This window comes from Dioscorea cayenensis, chromosome 2 (assembly GCF_009730915.1).
Source record: "Dioscorea cayenensis subsp. rotundata cultivar TDr96_F1 chromosome 2, TDr96_F1_v2_PseudoChromosome.rev07_lg8_w22 25.fasta, whole genome shotgun sequence".
In the NCBI taxonomy this organism is placed as follows: domain Eukaryota; kingdom Viridiplantae; phylum Streptophyta; class Magnoliopsida; order Dioscoreales; family Dioscoreaceae; genus Dioscorea; species Dioscorea cayenensis.
The window spans coordinates 7347339-7368203 of NC_052472.1; the positions used below are offsets into that span (position 1 = coordinate 7347339).

A 20865-nucleotide genomic window follows, 5' to 3' on the forward strand; every position below is an offset into this window, starting at 1 on the left:
TAATGCTTTGATATACATGAGAACTCTGTGAATCATTTTCTAGGCTATACTAGGTTGCGTGATCATTGCCCTTGTATTAGACACACTGAGTGTGGAAGTGATACATGTATGAATACGGCATGATAATCGGGTATTTTGTACCCCGTTCAACTTTAGGGTTGTTCCTAAGTTGTGATTCGACCCTAGATTGAGAAATCCCTTGCCTCATTATAATTGTAGGAGGATTTGGTCGGAAGAAATTATGTATCAATACTAGTACCAGATTAGGGGTCAATCGCCGTGACCAGCGGGTTAACCTAACTTAGGATTCTCTCCATCCAAACTACCAATTGCATGATAGTTGTAGCATCCATCACACTTTAGTAGCCCCAAGGTGACCCTTATCCGTGACCGCTTTTCCTTCTGGATTATCTCTCGTGTGTGCCTTCACTATAGACACCCTAGTTGAGTTTTGTATGTTAATTAGTAATTTCACTGCACCACTCGAAGTGGTAGGTTAAACAATAAGCAAAGAGGAAGTAAGAGTAGCTTCTCGGGCCGCAGGAAATACGACCCTCTCGTGCTCGCACGAGAGGTATTACTTGATGACCTGTATACTTGCGGGATTGCACACACATCAAGTTTATGGCGCTGTTACCCAGGACCCACATGGAATACTCAGAAACTTTTGAGCTTGGTTTTTTGGCTATTGTTTTGTTTATTTGTTCATCTTGTTTTTGTTTATTGTTTATGTATATATATCTTTCATTTTCTTATCCGTGTTTCGTTTTCTTACTATCTTTTCAATTGTAAATATTGACTCTTGCCTTTAAATTTTGTGCAAGGTACCCATCTTATGACATGTGTAAGTCAAGAAAATTTAGTATTGCCCAACAACGAGATTAAGAGGACTTTGCATCAAAGATTAAGAGAAGTGCCCGAGAGTTCAAAACAATAAGAAATTTAGGTTGAATCTAGTAAACCTTCAGTTATGGTCGAGCCTAGAAGAACTTTATCCGATAGTATTAGCAAACAATTTTGAGATTAAAGCAAGCACAATTGGGATGGTATAGAATTCATTGCAATTTGATGGTCTGGCCAATGAAAACCAACATGCTCATCTATCCCATTTCCTTCAAATCTGCTCGACCTTTAAGATCAATTCAGTTTTCGATGATGCAATTAGACTGAGATTATTCCCTTTAAGTCTAAGAGGAGCAGCTTATAGATGGCTTACTTCCTTGGCTCTGGGGTCAATTACCACATGGAAGGAAATGGTAGAGAAGTTCCTTGCTAGATACTTCCCACCAAGCAAGGTGCCCAGATTGAGACAAGAGATTTCTGTGTTTAGGCAAGGTAATTTTGGGATACTTTTTGAGGCACATGAAAGGTTCAACGACCTTTTGAGAAAATGCCCTCATCATGGTTTCTCTTCTTGGATGAGGGTATAGATGTTGTGTAATGGTTTGAACTATCAGACTCAACAACTGATTGATACTGCGGCAGGAGGTTCCTTAAGCAATAAATATCCCGAAGATGCTGAGAAACTCATTGAAGACATGGCAAGTAATGAGTATCATTGGAGCACATGGTAGAAGGCACCAAAGGGTGTCGGGTATTTATGAAGTGAATGATAACACTGCTCTTGCTGCAAAGGTTGATGCATTAGCAAAAAGACTTGATTAATTCATGATGGGTTCAAGCTCATTTTCTGGAGCTGTTATGTTATGTGACACATCTGGTGCTGGCCATGTGACTGTGCAGTGCCCTATTTCCATTTCTCCTCTGACACTAGTTGAGACAGTAGATTACATCAGTGGAAGACCAAGAGGACCGGGAAACCCTTATGGTAACACCTACAACCCGGGGTGAAGGAAACACCCAAATTTATCTTGGAACCAAGGCCAGCCACAACAAAGGCCTTTCACCACCTCATGAGAATCAGTATGAAGCTCCTCCACAACAAGAACGAAAATTACACCACTGAAGACGTTCTAGCCAAATTCATGATCAACATGGAAGCAAAGTTCCTAAGTGTAAACACTTGTCTTGATGTGTTTGGCACGATATTGAGAAATGTCCAAGCTTCTATTCAATCTCTTGAAACCCAAGTTCGACAGCTTCTAAGAAAACTTCTAAATGTTCCCCAGGTAGCTTACAAAGCAACATTGAAAATAACCCAGCGAGATACTTGAAAGCTATTACATTGAGGAGCGGGAAGCAATTGGAAGCAAGGGCTAAGGAGGGACCTAAGTATTTCAAATGTTAGGATAGCTGTTCAAGAAGGCTTTAGCTCAATTGATAACGTGAGTGAAAAGAGTGGGATAAAGCAAGCTGAAACCTGTCCCCAACCTTTAGCTTCAAAGGTCCCTGAATACAAGCCTTCAGTGCTATACCCGTTAAGGCTTAAGCAATACAAAGAAGATGCTCAATTCAAGAAATTCCTTAAAATCTTCAAGCAATTGCATATAAACATTCCCCTGGTCGAAGCTCTATCACAAATGGCCAAGTATGCAAAGTTCATAAAAGATCTCCTCACCAATAAGAGAAAATTAGAAGACTTGGAAACTGTGACTCTTTCGGGGAATTGCTCTGCAGTTATCCAAAAAAAAATTTCTGAAGAAACTAATTGATGCCGACAATTTTATCATCCATTGTGTGATTGGGGAAGGAATGCAAGAGAATGCCCTAGCTGACTCAGGGGCTAGTTGTCACATACAGTTGCGTGTGCGTACCGCAAGTGCACCGGTTGTCGAAGTAATAAAGTACCCCGGTGAGTGGGTAGTCTTATCCATAGGGAATAGTTCTTGGAAACACAAGTATTTCTATCTAACTATAGTGAAAACCAAGTTGTGAGTAAGTAAACAATATCAATGCAAATAAAAGTAAAGAGAAGAAAGGAAAGCGCAATAGGGATAAGGAGAGGTATCTATAAAATGATGGGGTACCCGGACATTGCTCACCCTAGGACTATTATTTCAAGTGCAAGACTAATTATTATGCCTCCTAACTGATGTTTAATGAGTCATGGAAATCCAAACACACACAGTCCTAAACCTAAGGTCAACCGTGACTAACCCTACACTATGCCCTTGACACCTCACACTGTGCATGGTTGCATAAAGTTCTAGGGACTCCAAGTGATAAACCCTATTCTCTAATATAGATCTAACCCTTTGGTCCAGGTGAAAGACCCCTAGTCACAATTAAGCCCCAACACTAAGGATTACTTCAACACTTCACTCTGTTGCTTGCACAACTAAGCACCATTGGAGTTTGTCTCTTAGCACTTTGATGAGTCCACAAATGCACGGGTCGTCAAGTAATACCCTATGCGTGACACAGGGGTCATATTTCCTAGGGTCCCAAGAGCTGCTATTACTTCCCCTTAGACGACACTGTCTAGTCTACCAAATATATGACTAAAACAAGATAAGGAAAATAACAAGGAGAAAACTATAAACGCATGGACTAAGGTTCACACATAAACATACTAAGGAAGCAAGTAACAATGAAAGTGCGAGGTTCCTGGGCGAGGATCTCCTCGGGATTACTAAAGCTAGATAGATGTTAGAATTACAAAGGCAACGGTGGTTGGACCAAGAGGCATCCAAAAATAGATCACCCCGATGGTCACGGCGGTAATCCCTAATCCAATAAGAGTATTAGCTCGGAATCTCTTCCGACCAAATCCTCCTACGATGGCATTACAAGTAGGGATATCTCAAATTAAGGCCAAAACTCAACCTAGGTACAACCCTAATAGTTAGAGGGGTATGAAATACCCAATGGTCATTGTGTATTCATACATGTATCCCTTCCAAGCAAGGTGTGTCGAGTACAAGGGCGATGGTCTCGCACCAAATACAACCTAGAAGTTGGATCACAAAGTTCTCATGCAAAACAACACATCAAAGAGCACCAAGCAAGTATCACAAACCACACAAATACCATAAATGTAAATCAAGCATCCATACAAGCAAGTTCATCCCAAGGTTCACCGGATGCCCGATAACCTTGGGAGTCTAGTTCATCATCAACAAAGGAGCATGTGTAGGAGATAAGAGATACAAAGAAAAGCTCATAACAAACTCCCCTAAGATGAAGACTAGAAGGTAGTAATGAGAACTCGTTGGATCCACATAGGCGAGTTCCTAGATCGTTTTCCTTGAGTGTAACCTTCTTCCCCCTTCGATTTGCCCCTCAGATCTGCCTTCTACCACGGCCTTGAAGCTCTAGAAAATGATGGTGGAGAGTGGTGGCCCAAAAGTTCCCCAAATGATGCCTGATAAGTGCTTGAGTAGACATATTTTTATATATGTTTTACATGCATTGAGCATCATTTTTAACATGGTTTATGTCTCATATTGTGTATTGGGTGTTCTTTTATGCATATAGGTTGTGAATGCCTTGAAGAGTAAAAAGGAAGCAAAGATAGGCTATAAAGACACAATGTTGGGAGTTCTTGTTCAATTCAAGGACCAAGACACGAGAGGAGTTCATAAACGTGGAGATGTGTGCCAACTTCCAAGAAGATTCAAGTCAATTCACTAGTTGGAAGGGCACAAAGGCAGCCACATCTTCATGTTCCTTCTCTTTGTGAAGATTGCAAGAGCTCTCAAAGATACGTCGATGAAGAAAAGTTTTATAGCCTACCACATGGACGTGTGCCAGGACATGTGGCCTCAAGAGAAGAGTGTTTGGACCGCGTTTTGTGACAAGTACTATAGCAAATTACTGTTCATGTGACCGCGTTGAAATTCCACACGCCCGCGTGGAAATTCCTGTAGCCCACGCGGGCTCGTGGAAAATCAACATGGGCGCGTGGGGGCACGTGACAGATGCTGTCTAAGGCCTATAAATAGCCGTTTTGCCCTATTCTTTATCATCTTTTATGCTACTTTTGAGGGGTGAGATGGTTAGGGTTTGGAGAGGAGGTCTTTGCTGCTTTATAGGTGCTTCATCACCAATTTTGATCGATTCCTCCTCCGTCATAGCATTAAGGAAGCCACCGGTGAACCTAGCTTTGGAGTGGGTCCTTCAAGACGTCAAAACTCTCCATCAAGGCCATCAGTTCATATATAAGGGGGTTTATTTCTATGGTTTTAATGTACTTTCATTTATTGATGGTGTGTTTTGTATGTTGCTCCATGGAGAGCTAAAACTCTAGACGGTATTTGGGCTTGTGAACCCTAGGATTCTCATCTTTTGTGGATTTTCTTAGTGTTTCTATTTAATCCGAGTTTGATTAAGTTTTAATCTTGATTGTCTAATGCTTGCTTGCCTTATTGATCTTTTTGTTTTTTGGTTTGCATGATTTGTTACCTTGGTGAGAGAGAGGTCTCCATTAGGGTTAGAATCTCAAGATTGAAGAGAGTTGAGAGGGCGAGTCATGAGATAGTGAGCATCCCCTTTCACCTCCAATTAGTGTATTCTATCTCCGTTCCATAAGCTCTATGGAACCATATTTGGTGTGAGGCGTGAGATTGAGAGATTTCTCCACCGGGACCTTGTAGGGGGTTAGGATCCTTCGCCGTGAATTAGGGCTGGATCAATCTTTAGGAATTGGATACACCTCCTTGAATCCCTAGAGTGCCTTGCGGTCATATGTGGTGTGAGGTGTTGAGATTGAGCGATTTCTTCACCGGGACCTCGTAGGGGACTAGTATCAGTGATCGGGAGGCCGGATCTAATTATATTTAGATTTCCACGACTTAACTTACTCTTCATAGAAACACTTTGCTCATTCAGTACCTAATACCTGAATCCTAGGGGGAGCATTTCTCGAATACCCCACTTTTACTGATTGAGATCTCCCTCCATTTCACCCTTGGATATTCGTCTCCGGTATTCATTTCTTCACACATTAGATCACCACACCTTTCCATTTATCATTAGGCTAGAAAGCAGAGAAGAAGTTAGTACTAGTAGCCCAGTTCCCTATGGATTCGACTACCCGACTCACCGGGTATTTTATTACTCGACACCCGTGCACTTGAGGTTTACATGCATATTCGGACGTGTCAATGCCCTAACAAAGCTTTTATAGGCCCATCTCCCGATGGGTAAACGGGTCAATATACCGGCCATTTGCTGACCCCTCGGGATATCCAGTTTTTTGCCTAGAAGCCCGCGATGAGCTGTAGTAATTGCTATAGTAAAATTGCTACAGTACACTGATACAGTACTTCGCTATAGTAATCCCAGCTCGGAACGCCGTTTTGATACCGAATTCATCCCCAATCACGTCGCTGAGTCCCCCAGGGCTTCAAGTAGGCCTGAAATGCAATAATAACACAATTAGACCAAAAGGGCATCTATTCATTAATAAAATACACAATTCATACATAATAAATACATGCAAAATATATACATTTAGTCGTTTATCAAACATCCCCACACCTAAGCGTTTGCTTGTCCCCAAGCAAACAAACATGAAAACCAGGGGCAAGAAGATAAACGGCTAAATATATGACCTCAAGTTCAATAGTAAAGGACTCCACAAGCACAAATGGAGAGAAATCAAGATGTGAGCTGTTTAATAAATAGTGAAGTAATAATAGTTCTATCTCATCTAGAGTGCTCCTGTGAGTGTGTGCTAACCCCCACCTTGACCTCCACACCCTCGATTACCCCAGGATGCCCATTCACCCCACACAAAATGAAAATGGCATTAAAACGATAAAGACATCCTCAGTACTCAATTAAGAGTCCTCTGGTTCCTAGATAAATCTCTAAGCTTTTTCTGAGTTCGACTAACATAGACTGCAAAAAAAGTTTTTACAATCTTTCTGAAGGATGCACATGCTGATTAGGCACAAGAGCCACCCAACGTACTTGAATACAGTCTACATAGATGCATTCATGCTATACTAGCAGAGGAATACTATCATAGACTCATTTTTGTTTTCACATGTACAAACTATATCTCATGTCCCTTGTATAGACTTGCTACAATAGTACACTCTAAGCTATAGAAAACAATAAAGGAACACAAAAGCTCTTAAAAGTGCATTGAAAATATAATTTAACAAATTAATGTCAAAATCATAATGATGGGTTGGTTGGAGTGTACAAGGTAGAAGTAATTGTGAACATGTATATAGGTGCACTAGAGATGATATAAAACTGCATTCAAGCACAAATAAAGTACAACTCACAACTATCATTCTACCAAGCTAGGAAGTCCTTAACAATAAAATCATAGCTATCATAAGTAATCAAGCATACAAGATGGACAATAAAAACATAGTAAGATGGTTTCGTGAACTTCCCCGAGTCTCAAAGCATGAGTCGTGAAGTCCATGAGATCGAAGTGAACACCAAAGTTCATGGTAGATGATGGAGGAAGAAAGTGTGCTTGATGTCCTAATTCCACTCTGCAAGGCAGAAAAGAACATCACCTCGAGGCATCTATTCACACACCCATCAACACAAACACAATAAACAACTACAACACAAAAAAAAAAAGCAATCAAAACATAGAAATAAAAGAAAACAGAATCATCCTAGGGTTTACAAGTCCAAGCACCTACTAGGTATTTAGCTCTTCTTGGAGCAATACACAATCAACAATGAAATCGAAAGTAAAAGCATGCTATCCATAGATAAAACCCCCTTGTAATCTTTATCGATGGTCTTGTGGAGCCACCTCATCTTCTCAAAAGGTTCCCTTATCAAACCTAGGGCACATCTTATCAAATCGATGCTGACGAAAGCTCCTCCAATAGTTATCCTCCAAAGGAACTTGATGTCAAAGGCCATAGAATCACTCCATAAACCTAGCAAAGGCCTCTCCAAACCCTAGCCGCGAGTGCCTCCAGAGATGTGCAAAAGATGGGAAAAAGATCCCCAAAAAGTCTCTAAAACATAGTATTTATAGGGCCTGGAATCGGGAATTCGCATGGGTATGTGGAATTTCCACACAGTCATGTGGATTTCCAAAACTCTATTTTTTGCCAAAATGCTCCCGATTCCACTATTTTCAAAACACATGAGTGTGATTACCTTTGTGCCCCTCCACTTTGTGTATTCACTTGAGCACAATGGAGATTGGCACACACCCACATATCTTTGAGCACAACTTGTGTCTTCACGTTCGTTCAATCTAAGAGGTTCATCAACAAATGCATCCACAATCTACTTTTGCTTTGTTTCTTCTAACTTTGTCTCCACAATCCTAATCCTACATGCACAAAAGAACACAAATACACACGTATGAGTGATAACAACTGATAAAAGTAATATTTAATATAAGAAAAGAATACTTCATATTACTTTTCCACAAGCACTTATTAAACTCCTCCACACTTAAGCTTTTGCTTGTCCTCAAGAAAAAATAAAACATTAGCGCATATAAGAAGGAAAATTGAAAGTGCTTGGCCTTAGGTTCACCAAAAGCATGCAAAAGAAGTATTCTACAAGTAAGGAAAAAATTTAAACATTGAATGAAAGGAATAATCGGTCTAGCTAAAAACTTGAATTAAAAAGGACAACAAACCTAATATTGTGTAAGTGTTTGTAAACTCACTCAAGTCAACCCAACATGTACTCCTCAAAGTTCTTATTAAGAGTGACTTATTTATATACAAAAAAGAAAAGGTAGCAGCTTCACACATCCTCTATGGTAGCCCTTTATTAAGCAGCCGCTAAGGTGTCTTACACACTTTCGAGGTGGTAGCTCTTTCTACAAGGATAGTAGCTTTCACTCATCCCATGAGATAGCTTTTTCTCCCATTAGGACATAACTAGTATCCGACTTATGAGAGTAGCTTCATATTCATAGACGGTAGCTCTTTTCACCCCCAATGCACAAAAAAACATAACTCCCTTTTTTCTTAAAGAAATTAAAATAAGAAACATGCTAAAGTTGTCCCATAAATGATGAACTTGATTTTCCACAAGGTTTTAATGAATGGGTAGTGCAACAAGTGTTAATCGGGCAAAAATTCCTAAAATAATTCAAGTTAAAACTAGAGCATGATAGTGCTCGATATTACAAATTCTCTTAAACTTAAGAATACAACTATTGCAACTAAGGTGAACCGCCATTGGCTACATGAGCATGAATAATGAAAGGATAAGTATAAAACATGTGTAATGTGAACTGCCCTTACACTTAAGATGTGCATTGCCCTTAATGTACGCATACAAGCACAATAAAGAAGTAAGAAAAATCGAAACCTGTGTTTGGAGATGGGTAATTGAAACAATACTCCCCTGAATTCCTAATGGTACGTTTGATGGAGCTAATTTCAATGAGAGTTGAGTTCCAACGGGTTATGGAGCACACACGGCCATGTGAAAAGCAACATGATAGTATCCATGACTATTCCTCAATTCCAAGACTCACAATACCATCTACACGTATACACAAGGGGACTGTGAGAAATTACCCTTGCCCGTGTGCCATTCACAGGGTTATCTTCCAGGGGCATTCACACACCCCTGTGTCTTTGATAAGTGCTTGTGTGTTAAGAATGCGAAGTGTTCTTTCCTTACAATGAGCATTACTTTTATTAGGTTTAAGCACTAATACATGTGTATTTGTGTTCTTTTGCATAGGTAGGATTGTGAAGCTATGTTTTAAGAAAAGAAGGCAAAAGTAGATTGTGAATGCACTATTTGATGAAATCTTGGAAGGAACAAATGCGAAGACACAAGTTGGGCTCAAAGATACGTGAATGTGTGCCAACCTCCATGTATTCAAGCAATTACAATGATTTGGAGTGGCACAAGGGCAGTCACATTTGCATATCCTGACTTGTGCATTGATAGCACGATCTTCACCAATGAACTTGTTTATTGAAGAAGCGACGCGATCTATCGCATAAACATGTGCCCGTTTATGTTGCCTTGATGAAAAGTGGATTCGAGAGTGTTTTTGATAGAGTACTGTTCATAGCCCGCAGAAAATCAAAAATTCAGAGAATCCACACGGGCGTGTGGAAATTCCACAGGGGAGTGTGGAACATCCACTGGGTCGTGTGGATGCTCGATTCCAGCCCTTTAAAAGTCATGATTTATCCATGATTTCTCCATCTTTTCCCCTATCTTTTCTTCCACCTTTCCCCATCTTTGGAGGCACCCACGGCTAGGGTTTGGAGAGGCTTTGGAAAAGCTTTGAGAGGTTTGACGGCCTTTGACACAGCGTTTCCTTCAGAATAGATCTATTGGGGGAGCTTTCGTCGGCACTGATCCGGCGAGGTGTGCCCTAGGTTTGACGAGGGGACCTTTGAAGAAGACGCGGCCGATCCACAAGACTTTCGACACGAACACAAGGGGGTTTTCATTCATGGATTGCCCCTCTTTGCTTTTGATTTCATTATCTATTGTATTTTGCTCCATGGAGAGCTAAACCCCTAATGGGTACTTGGATATTTGTGAACCCTAGGATGTATTCATTTCATTGAACCTTTTTACTGTGCTTTCAATTAAATGATGTTTTAATTGAGTTCCAATCTTCTATGCTTGATTGAGTGAATAATCCATTATAGTGACACTAGGATTGAGAGTTCTTGTTGGTAAACCTTGTGAGTGAGTGACACACCATGAGAGTTAGACAAAGTTAGATTAGAGAGGGTTGAGAGGGTGAGTCGAGAGGTAGCCGAGCATCCCCTTTCCCCTCCGGTATGATTTATTCTACCTCTATTTGCTTTGAGCTCTTTGTAGTCATAGTAGAGTGAATGGGCTAAGGGATGACCTTCTGCTGGGGCTTAGTTGCGAGTGCAATGGAGTGAAGCATTGAGTGATTTTGGCATCTAGTGCTTAATTGTGGTTAGGACCTTCCGCCTGGACCAAAGGGTTAGGTCTACATATAGGAAGAGGATTTATCACTTGGAATCCCTAGAAGTTATCACAATTCTATACAAGTGTGAGATTGAGAGATTGTTCAATTTCTCCACCAGGACATGTATAGGGTTAGGCATGGTTGACCTTAGATTTGGGACCATGTATTAAAGGATTTTCATGACTCATTATTGCATTAGTTAGGAAGCAAAATAGAGGGTTTTTGCACTTGAAATGATTGTCCTAGGAGGATCAATATCCGAGTACCCCATTTATCCTCAATTGTCTCCCCTATCTTTTATATGCTCCTCCTTTATCTTTTCTAATTTTCATTTGTATTGAGTTTGTTTTCACATCACTATCAACATATTCTTATTCTAGTTAAATAGCAATCTTGGTGGTTTAAAGCACTATTCCCTGAGGATTTGACTACCCTCTCACCTGGGTATTATTACTTCGACACCCGTGCACTTACGATTTACACGCATATTCGAGTCGTGTCAAGTTTTTGGCGCCATTGCCGGGGAATAAGCGTTTAGAAATACTTTGCACCTTGCTAATTTTAACTATTTATCATTCATTCTATTTTATACTTTCTTATTCTTTCATCATTCTCATTTATTTTCTTTTGTCATGTCTTACTTTTTCTTGCAAGGAGTTTAAATGATGATTGATCCGCTCATTGCTCTGTATTCTCGAGTTGAAGCTCTGAATGAACAAGTTGATAGAATTATTGCTTCACAACAACAGAGCATTCCTTGTTGCAACACAAATCATCCAATTGAAAAGGGCTACCCCAAACTTTCTTGTGGAATAGTGATGGACAATATTGGGAAGCACCTCAAGAGGAATGTCAAAAGGGTGAGATACACAGAGAGGATGCACTTCAATTGCAAAAAATATTAGCTAATTTTATTGAAGCAACCGATCTCCGTGTCCAAAATATTGAGACCACACTAAGATGTCATGAAGCCTCCTTTAAAAACCTTGAGCATCAATTAGGAGGGATACTTGACACACTCTCCAACAAACAACAAGTATTTGAGCAAGCAATTTCAAATTCCTTATAGAAATGATGTGGTAGTGAACGACAATGAAGAAGTTGGGCAAATTAAGTACATTGGTACAGAAAATAAAAAGGAAGAAGTTGAATACCATTTTGAGATCTTGGAGTGTGTGAATGAAGATTGTGCTTGTGAGCGAGAAACTTTTCAAGAGGATTTGCTAGTGTCATGTCCTTTTCAAGCTGAAAATACACAAGAACAAGTAAATACTAAGGTAATGGAACAAGCACCTCTCTTTGGGATTGATCAATTCACAAATTACAAGAAAGAGATTTTGGGTTTGGAAGAAGATGTGATTAGGAGATTGAAGCCATCCAATGACCCACCTATGCTAAGCTTGGACAATTCCCAACCCAAATTGTTTCCCTAGAGGCCAAAGGAAAGATGGTTGGACTCTCTAACAAATATTCCACCCCGGCAAGTAGATTTTTGGTTTAAAGGAAGTAGCTATGCAATGCCTAGTCGGGAGGAATACACTCTTTTCAAGCCTCCGTAAGGTAAGGAAGAGGTACGTCAAGCTAAGTGACGTAAAACAAGCGCTTCTTGGGAGACAACCCAAGTTTTTAATGTTTTTCTAGTTTTTATTTAGTATTGGCATGAATAAGGCCTTGAGTGTTTGTGTCTTGATTCTTAGATTCTTTCGCTGTGATTTTCTTGTGGATATTGTGGTGTTATCATGTGCCTAATTGTGTGTGGTGAGGAATCTTGGTCGTTTGAGCATGTTTTTTCGTGTTTTCTCTGGTTAAAATTGCATTGTTAGGCAGGCTCTCAATGTATATTTGTGTTCAAGAATTTTTCGACAGAGCCTACAAAGTTTTCTAAGTATCCAGAGAAAACACACGCCTTTGTGGAATTTTTGTACGGGCGTGCATTTTCATTCAGAGCTCATCCAGAGACATCACAGGGGCGTGGACTCACCCTTGTGAGCGACCTTGTGATGGTCCATGCCCATGCAGAATTTCCGCACGGGCATGTGTTTCTTTGCAGAGAATTTCTCCTCCATCCCGAGAAGACACAGGGGCGTGCATCTTCCCCTGTGAATTGCTCAGTAAGGATCCACGCCCGTGTGGAATTATCACACGGGCATGTGAAACACTTAAAGAATTTTCTCGGTTGGATAGAGAAGCCACAGGGGCATCCGTCTGTCCCTGTGGGTCTTTCTTGTGGAGTTACACTTGCGTGGGTAATTTCCACATGCCCGTGTGGATGCACAAAAACTCAAGAGCCATGGGTTTTCTTTAAAATCTTTTCGGTTTTCTTCATCTTTACACTCCTAATCACTTAGAGAACACTTGCACTCTCTTGACCTCTCACCGTCGTTTTAAAGGATTGTTACTTGAGTTTTTCGGCCATTTTAAAGGGTTGTTACACTCCTGCTACAATACCCCGTCAAAAACATACTCCCGAATCTACTTTGCATCGCTTCTTCAATAAATAGGTTCATTGTTGAAGATCTTGCTATTAATACACAAGTCAGGATACGTAAATGTGACTGCCCTTGTGCTACTCCAAATCATTGTAATTGCTTGAATACATGGAGGTTGGCACACAGTCACGTATCTTTGAGCCCAACTTGTGTCTTTGCATTTGTTCCTTCCAAGATTTTATTAAATAGTGCATTCACAATCAACATTTTGCTTCTTTTCTTAAAACATAGCTTCACAATCCTACCTAAGCAAAAGAACACAAATACACATGTATTAGTGCTTAAACCTGATAAAAGTAATGCTCATTGTAAGGAAAGAACACTTCGCATTCTTAACACACAAGCACTTATCAAAGACACAGGGGTGTGTGAATGCCCTTGGTAGATGACCCTGTGAATGGCACATGGGCAAGGGTAATTTCTCACAGTCCCCTTGTGTATACGTGTAGATGGTCTTGTGAGTCTTGAAATTGAGGAATAGTCATGGATACTATCATGTTGCTTTTCACATGGCCGTGTGTGCTCCATAACCCGTTGGAACTCAACTCTCAGTGAAATTAGCTCCATCAACCGTACTATTAGGAATTCAGGGGAGTGTTGTTTCAATTACCCACCTCCACACACAGGTTTTGATTTTTTTACTTCTTTATTGTGCTTGTATGCGTACATTAAGGGCAATGCACATCTTAAGTGTAGGGGGCAGTTCACATTACACATGTTTTATACTTATGCTTTCATTGTTCATGCTCATGTAGCCAATGGTGGTTCACCTTAGTTGCAATAGTTGTATTCTTAAGTTTAGGAGAAATTTTAATATTGAGCACTATCATGCTCTAGTTTTAACTTGATGTTTTAGGAATTTTTGCCCGATTAACACTTGTTGCGCTACTCATTCATTAAAACCTTGTAGAAAATTAAGTTCATCATTTATGGGACAACTTTAGCATGTTTCTTGTTTTAATTTCTTTAAAAAAAGGGGAGTTATGTTTGGTTTGTTTATGCATTGGGGGTGGAAAGAACTACCATCTATGAAGTATGAAGCTGCTCTCATAAGTTGGGATACTAGTTATGTCCTAATGTGAGAAAAAGCTATCTCATAGGATGAGTGAAAGCTACTATCCCTATAGAAAGAGCTACCACCTCGAAAATGTGTAAGCCACCTTAGCGGCCGCTTAATAAAGGGCTACCATAGAGGATGTGTGAAGCTGTTACCTTTTCTTTTTTGTATATAAATAAGTCTCTCTTAATAAAAACTTTGAGGAGTACATGTTGGGTTGACTTGAGTGAGTTTACACACACTTACACAATATCGGGTTTGTTGTCCTTTTTTATTCAGGTTTTTAGCTAAACCGATTATTCCTTTCATTGAAAGTTTAAATTTTTTCCTTACTTGTAGAATGCTTCTATTGCATGCTTTTGGCGAACCTAAGGCCAAGCACTTTCAATTTTCCTTCTTATATGCGTTAATGTTTTATTTTTGCTTGAGGACAAGCAAAAAAAGCCTAAGTATGAGGGGGTTTAATAAGTGCTTGTGTAAAAGTAATACTAAGTATTCTTTTCTTACATTGAGCATCACTTTTTTAAGATTTTATCGCTTATGCATGTGTGTTTGTGTCCTTTTGCGCATATAGGGTTGTGGAGACAAAGTTAAACGAAAGAAAGCAAAAGTAGATCGTGGATGCAATTGTTGATGAAGTTCTTGAGTTGAACAAAGGTAAAGACACAAGTTGTGCTCAAAGACATGTGGGTGTGTACCAACCTCCATTGTGCTCAAGAGAATACATAAAGTGGAGGGGCACAAAGGCAGTCACATGCATATGTTCCGACTTGTGCAAACATTAGCAAGAGCTTCGTCAATGTGGTTTCATTGAAGACACTACGCGATCTACTGCATGGGTGTGTGCCCATTCATGTGGCTCGATGAAAAGAGTGGATTTAAGAGCATTTTGGTGAAGTACTATAGCAGTTGACTGTAGTAAAAATACTATAGTAAAACTACTATAGCAATTAACGTTCACAGCGCCCAGGAAATGAAAATCTGGAAATTCACACGGGCATGTGGAATTTCCACACGGTCTTGTGGATGCCCGATTCTAGCCCCTATAAATACCGCATTTTGAGAGTTATTGAAGGATCTGTTTCCTATCTTTTGTCCATATTTGGAGGCGTTCGTGGCTATGGTTTGTAGAGGCTTTGCCTAGGTTTGTGGAGCAGTCTAAGGCCTTCGACATCGCGTTCCTTTGGAGTAGAGTTATGGGGGGAGCTTTCATCAGCACTGATTCAATGAGGTGTGCCCTAGGTTTGACAAGGGAACCTTTGGAGAAGATGAGGCGGCTCCATAAGACCATCGATATGGAATATAAGGGGGTTTTATCTATGGATTGCATGTTTTCACTATTGATTTATTGTTGATTGTGTATTGCTCCATGGAGAGCTAAACCCCTAGTGGGTGCTTGAACTTGTAAACCCTAGGATGATTTTGTTTCATTGACATTTATTATGTTTCTTTAACTGATGTTTTAATTGAGTTCCATCCTTGAATTCTTGTTATATTGATTTTCGCTTAGAGTGACACTAGGGTTGAGAATCCATCTTCGTAATACTTGTGGATGAGTGATATTCTATTATTATTAGACAAAGCAAGTTAGAGAGGATTGAGAGGGTGAGTAAAGAGATAGCGGAACGTCCCCTTTCACTTTTGATGTGGTTTATCCTATCTCCACGTTCCAAGAGTTCTTTGTGTTCATAATAGAGTGAAGTGCTAAGAGATAAACTCCACTGGGGCTTAGATGTGCAAGCAACAGAGGAAAGTGTTGAAGTAATCCTTAGTGCTGGGACTTAATCATGACTAGGGGTCTTTCACCTAGACAAAAGGGTTAGATCTATCTTAGGGAATAGGATTTACCACTGATAAGTGCTTGTGTGATAAGAATGCGAAGGGTTCTTTCCTTATAATGAGCATTACTTTTATCAGGTTTTAGCATTAATACTTGTGCATTTGTGTTACTTTCATGCATATAGGGTTGTGAAGCCAAATGTTAAAGAAAGAAGCCAATGTAGATCGTGAACGTACTATTTGGAGGAAATCTTGAGAAGGATCAAACATGAAGACATAAGTCGGGTTCAAGATGCGAGAATGTGTGCCAACCTCCATGAATTCAAGCTAGCACAATGGTTTGGAAGGGCACAAAGGCAGTCACATTTGAGTATCCCGGCTTGTGCATTGATAGAAAGATCTTAACTAATGAGGCCGGTTATTGAAAAAAAGTAAAGCGATTTACGACGTAAATGTGTTCCCGTTGACGTTACATAGATGAAAACATGGATTCGGGAGTGTTTCGGGCCGGTACTGTAGGAAGCAATGTAGCAAATTACCGAAAAAGAGAATTCCAGAGAATCCACACGGGAGTGTGGAAATTATCTACGCCCGTGCGGAAATTCTACAGGCCTGTGTGGTAAATCCACAGGACGTGTAGATACCCGATTCCAGCCCTATTTAAGCCGCGATTCAGCCCTGATTTCAGCATTCTTTTCTCCATTCTTTCACAACTTTGAGAGGGGGCTGCGGCTTGGGTTTTTGGAAGGGTTTTTCGGCTTCGACATCGTGCTCCACTTGGAAGAAGGTTATTAGGAGAGCTTTTGTCGGCACCGATCTGGTGAGGTGTGTCCTAGGCCAGACAAGGGGGCCTTTGGAGGAGACGAGGCTTTTCCACAAGACCATCATCATGACTATCAAGGGGGTTTTCTATGGATTACTTGGTTTTACATTCGATTTTATTGTTGATTGTAACTAGCTCCATGGAGAGCTAAACCCCCTAGTGGGTACTTGGATTTGTGAACCCTAGGATGTATTTGTTTCATTAAACCTTCTATTGTGCTTTCATTAATTGATGTTTTATTTGAGTTCCAATCTTGAATGCTTGATTGATTGAGTCCTCCTTAGAGTAACACTAGGGTTGAGAGTTCATATTGGTAACCCTTGTGAGTGAGTGAGACACTACAAGAGTTAGACAAAGCTAGATTGGAGAGGATCGAGAAGGGTGAGTCGAGAGGTAGCGGAGCATCCCTCTTCACCTCCGATGTGATTTATTCTACCTCCATTTCCTTGAGTTCATTGCTGTCATAGTAGAGTGAATGGGCTACAGGATGACCTTTCGCTGGGGCTTAGTTGCAGAGGCAACGGAGTGAAGAGTTAAAGTGATTTTAGCTCCTAGGGCTTAATTGTGATTAGGGACCTCTCACCTGGACCAAAGGGTTAGGTCTAGATCTAGGAAGAGGGTTTCATCACTTGGAAACCCTAGAACTCCATGCGATTCTATCCGAGTGCGAGGTGTTGAGATTGTTCAATTTCTTCTTCGAGACATGGTATAGAGTTAGTCACGGTTGACCTTAGATTTGGGACCGTGTATTGAAGGATTTCCATCACTCATTAATGCATTAGTAAGGAGGCATAATAATCAGTTTTGCAATTGAAACGATTGTCCTAGGCGGAACAATATCCGAGTACCCCATTTATATCAATTGTCATATCGCTCACTTACTTGTGCTTTTCTTTCTTGATTCTTTTATTCTTGTTTATATTACATCTTGTCAACACAATCATTATTCATCTTCACTTGGTTAAGAAACAATTTAAGTATTTTTAGTCCGTACTCCTTGTGGATACGATACCCACTCACCTGGGATTTTATTACTCGACAAACCCGTGCACTTGTGGGACATACGCAAAGGGCGTTGTCAACCACTTGTAGTTCCTAGAGCTTCATGCAACCCCACACAGTGTGAGGCGTTAAGAGTATCCTTTTCCGCAGGGGCATAGTGTATGGTTAGTCACGATTGACCTTAGGTTTAGGACCCTGCATCTTTGGATGTCCACGACTCATTAAGCATAGGTTAGGAAGGATAATGATTTGTCTTGCATTTGAAATAATAGTCCTAGGGTGAGTAATGTCTGTGTGCCCCATCTCTCTATCAATTACGTCTCCTTATCCCTATTGCGCTTATGTTCTTTTCTTTACTTTTATTTGCATTGATATTGTTCACACAACTCCTCAAAAGTTTTCACCATAGTGAAATAGCAATTCTTGTGTTTCTGAGCACTATTCCTTGTGAATATGACTACCCACTCACTGGGGTACTTTATTACTTTGACAACCCGTGTACTTGCGGTATGCACATGCAAGGGGTGTGTGTACCACATAAGCTGGTGAGTTGCATAATTCAACCCATTGCATAGCATCTACAATCTTATCCAAGAAGAGAAACCATGATGAGGATATCTTCTTAGGAGATCCTTGAATCTTTCATTTGCTTCAAAGAGTGTCTCAGGATCCCTCTACTTGAAGGCTGAAATCTCTTGCCTCAACCAAGCTGCTTTGCTTTGTAGGAAGTATTTTGCAAGAAATTTTCCACAATTTCCTTCCAAGTAGTGATGGACCCGGGAGATAATGAAGTGAGCCATTGATAATCTGCTCCTCTTAGACTGAACTGAATAGCCTCAATCTGATGATATCATTTGAGACTACATTGATCTTGAAGGTGGAGTAGATCTGGAGGGAATGCGACAAATGGGCATGAGGGTCTTCATCAACTAACCCATCAAACTGAACTGAATTTTGAATCATCCCAATTGTACTGGCTTTAATTTCAAAATTATTTGCTGGTACTATAGGAGCTTGCACACTGAATTCTTCATTAGTAAACTACGGCCTCTCATAATCTGACAAGATCCTTCTCGATTCTTCCATGACTGATTGTTTACTATGTTCAATATGAACCTCTTGTTGTCTTGAACATTCAACCACTTCCCTTAACCTTTGAAGCAAGGTTCTCTCAATTTCATTGTCTGGCTTTACCAAGTTTGTTTGATTTGCACGTGTCATAAAATGGGTACCTTGCACAGTATTAAACACCAACAATCAAGATTTAAAAAGGAAACAAGGAAAAAAAATGAAAGCAAGGAAATGAAAATATATGTACAATAAAATAAACAAAAACAAATAAAACAAATAAAATAAACAATGGCTAAATCAACAAGCTCTAAATTTTCCAAGTATTCCCCATGGGTCCCAGGCAAGAATGCCAAAAATTTGATCGTGACACATGCAAGTGCACCTGGTCATCAAGTATTACCTCTTGCACAAGAAAGAGAGGGTCGTATTCCCAGGGCCCGAGAAGCTACTCATACTTGCTCTTCGCATGTTGTCTAGCCTATAAATTCGAGTGATTGTGTTCTCAACTACAAAGTAAGAGAAAAGACACTAAATGTGTGTCTACGGTCGATGCAAATCAGGGATAGAAATCAAGGGATGAAAATGGTCATGGATGTGGATCCCCCTGGGCTACTAAAGTGAGAAGGATGCTAGAACTATCATACAAATGGTGGTGTGGACCAAGAGATTCCTGAGATAGATCAACCTGATGGTCATGGAAATTTCACCTAATCTGGTATGAATATTGATATGGAATTTCTTCTAATCAAATCCTCCTATGACTGCATTACAAGTACGGAAATCTCTTATTAGGGCTGAAACACAAATTAAGTCCAACCCTAATGTCGGAGGGGCACAAAATAGCTGATGGTCATTTTATATTCGTACGTGGATCCCTTCCAAGCTAGGTGTGTCTAGTACAAGGGCGATGGTCACGTTACCTAGTACAACCTAGAAAATGACATACAGAGTTCTTATACATATTAATACATCAAAGTACAACAAGTATGGATCACAACACACCAAAATGCATTAAAATAGATCAAAGCATCAAATCTACACAAGTTTACCCCAATGTTCCCCAACATCCGGTGACATTGGGGTTTAGTTGTTCATACTAAGAAAATACATGATCAAGTCCATAAAAACAACTAAATAAGCAACAAAGAACTCCCTCAAGTGATGAATGTGGGAGATAAGCTGCGGTAAGCTTCAAACAACGCCACCATAGGGGTGGCTTCCTTACTCTCTACAAGCTTGAACAATGGGAAATAATGCCTAATCTTTCCTCTTCCTTTGATTTCCTTGTCTAAAATGTCTTCTTGAGTCATCTTTACTGATAAACGTCTAAATGTACGTATTTTGTACGTGCTGATGTGCGTGTTTATTGTATTTTATTGAGAACTTGATGCCTTTTTTATGGTTTAATTGTTTTATTTCATGTTTCAGGCACAATAGAAGCCTAGGTGAGCTCAACGACGGAATGTAAGAAGAAATCGACATCAAAAACGTCATTTTTGGACCCCGGGCACTGTACATGCACTGTAGCAGCCAGGAACATGAAAATTTCAGAAAAAGTCTAAGTCTAGATTTCCTTACAGGCAATATTATGACCATCATTGCGGGCAGTATTGTGAGGGTGAAGCCAAGCGCAGGGAAGCCAGAGTTCATCCCTTTATAAGCATTGTTAGGGTTTCTTTAGAAGGGAGGAGGCCTTCTTCTTGGAGCTCACCACCATCACACCAAATCAGAGCTAGAAGTAAGGTTTTGAGGGCATTTCCATGGAGGATTCGACTAGGAGAGTGCGATTTTGGGCGAGATCTACTCCTAGGGCTTGTGTAGAGGAGGTTGAAGACAAGGGAAGCCACCTCTTGTGTGGCGTCTTTGGAAGCTTCTC

At 40.3% G+C, this 20865-nt stretch overlaps 2 non-coding genes across 2 annotated transcripts; one reads left to right on the top strand and one right to left on the bottom strand.

Moving 5' to 3' along the window:
* Positions 1-1301: 1301 nt before the first annotated feature.
* On the bottom strand, positions 1302-1408 carry LOC120281131. The gene has a single exon (XR_005542500.1). It is a non-coding gene; the product is annotated as a small nucleolar RNA R71 (small nucleolar RNA).
* Positions 1409-18518: 17110 nt separating this feature from the next.
* On the top strand, positions 18519-18625 carry LOC120281771. The gene has a single exon (XR_005542793.1). It is a non-coding gene; the product is annotated as a small nucleolar RNA R71 (small nucleolar RNA).
* Positions 18626-20865: the final 2240 nt, after the last annotated feature.